Genomic DNA, 2466 nt, shown 5'->3' on the forward strand with positions numbered 1-2466 from the left:
GGTGAGCTATCTCAGTCTCAGCCATGGCAGGTGAGCACTTCACTGGTGAGCTATCTCAGTCTCAGCCATGGCAGGTGAACTCTCTACCAGTGAGCTCTCTTAGTCTTAGTCACGGCAGGTGAGCACTCTTATCAGTGAGCTATCTCAGTCCATCTTTATCTTTACCTAATTTTTACATTGAAGACCCACACTGTTGGGTCTAGCTGAAACCTTGAAGAATGATCTTTGCTTGTTTTGTTGTTTTGTTTTGTGAGACAGGGTCTCACTATGTAGCTCTGGATGTCTAGGAACTTACTATGTATACCAGGCTGGTTTCTATTTCTCTCAGGCACCTGGTCTGGTCTCAGAGACTTCTTTGCTGCTTGACTTGTCTGAGAGGGACTCTCAGCTTTTATTGCTTACTCTGGCAGTGAGGGGGCCCAGTGGGTCTGCTCAGCTTCAGGGACTTCCTGGAGCTATTTTAATTGTTTGCCCTCTGGCTTGAGGAGCTTCCTGCTGCATGGAATGTTTCAACCTTGGAGGAAACTGTTACATAATAGCCAGGTCTTGGTCTTTTCATCAATTGTGGCAGGGATGGGGATGCTAACCAGCAAACCTGTTATGAGTAAAAATTTTTACATATTGGATTATTTTAGGGCTGCATGGTTTTCTATTTCCTTCATGTTTTATATTTATAAATAAAAATCTAGTACTCATATTAATCTCTACAAGTAGATATAATACTCCATTCTCCTTTGTCTCCTCATATACCTGCCCAGATCACAGTCACCCACGTCATGCCTTCAGAAAGAAAACAGAGTGAATGGGACAAACCTCCAAGGGCTACCAGGCACTCACCGACTCAGGATGAAATTGTTTTCCTTAGGAGCAAATCTCCCTGGCAGGCAGGTAACAGGAGAGAACGGTGGGGCAGAAACAAGGCTGTAAATGAGTAATGCTGATAGCTGGCGCTGTGTTGTTTCAAGGTTCACGGTACACTTGTCTCTCTAATGATCGTGTATGCCCACAGCCGCAAAAATCACCCATAAGAACATTCATGATTCTGGGTTTTGTCAAAATACCACTTGGGCTTTCAGGGCTAGTTTAAAATTCTGCTGAGTGTTTTTCCTAATGTTTTTCCTTCTGTCTGCCAGGGAGGAGGGGGCAGGGGGCGTGAAAGGAAAGGCAGCAGGGGTGGCTCATTTGTTTTTCTTCTTCATCACTTTCAGGCCGTCATCGACACAGGCAATTAACACAAGCCTGGATAAGATAGGATTCTGTGCTGGGCTGCATTTCTCAGAACAACTACCATCTTTCCTCATTAGAGAACGGTCTGGTTAGAAACCAAAGTGTGGCCTCTACTGGGTAACCCAGTTTTTCGTGATAGGGACCAGACCTGACCTTAACACAACTGACTCCATGATGGAAGTGTCATTCAGGCTGTAAGACCCTGCACATAGACAGCACCCCGTGCCAAGAATGAAAACAAAGACCTAACCCATCAAAGGTCTGTAATGTGCTTTTTAGCTTCTGTAGCTCTGCTTCTGGCGACCTGGTCTATTTAACTGAAGTATGTCAACCCAGAACATGGGTTTTGTGTTTAAGAGCTCAACCTGAGAAAGGCTGGATGCTGTACTGGGATCTGGAGCACCTAGTGAAGTTGCCAGTCAGCTAACAAAGACTTTTTATGGGCTTAAACCCATGCCCAAGTTTTCTCTAATGAATACCCCACAACACACAGACCCATACTTGGTACCGAGTGTCCCACATATCATGGTCAACTGGGATTGCGTGCCATGAGTATTGCAAGTACTTTTCATTGATGGGGCATCACGGAACAGTGTGGGCATGCCTGTCTCCTCTACCCACAGACTTGTTCCAGTGTTTCCCCAGACTTCACTTACAAAATATGTACAAAAATAAAATTATTAAGAATTCCAAGATGGGGTACTGGAGAGATGGCTCAGCAGTTAAAAGCACTGACTGCTCTTCTGGAGGACCTCGGTTCATTTCCCAGCACCTATATGGCAGCTCACAGCTGAGCATTTTTCAAGTTTCAGGAGATCTGGCACCCTCACACAGACACACACACACACAGTCAAAACACCACATAAAAATAAATAAATTTTTTAAAAATTTCCAAGATGAGGACACCAGAGCCCTAGTGAAGTATAGGATCTTCTGAGTGTATTGTATGGGTGATCACACAGGCCACAGGCTCACTCAGATACCTCAGGTTTTAGTTACCCTTTCAAAAAGTATTAAAAATGTCCCAAGGGTTAAAGATAGCTCCATTGGTAAAGCAACCTTGCGGGCATGAGGACCAGAATTCAATGTCAGAACCCAGGAAAAAATGCCAGGAGTTGTGGTATATATTTGTAATGTCTGCAGAGGACAGGAGGGTGGCTGGAGCTCTTTGGCTGGTCAGTCTAGACCACTTGGTAAGCTCAAGGCCAATGAGAGACCTGGTCTGAAAGGAAGGAGATG

This window comes from Microtus ochrogaster, chromosome 17 (genome assembly GCF_000317375.1).
Source record: "Microtus ochrogaster isolate Prairie Vole_2 chromosome 17, MicOch1.0, whole genome shotgun sequence".
Lineage (NCBI taxonomy): Eukaryota > Metazoa > Chordata > Mammalia > Rodentia > Cricetidae > Microtus > Microtus ochrogaster.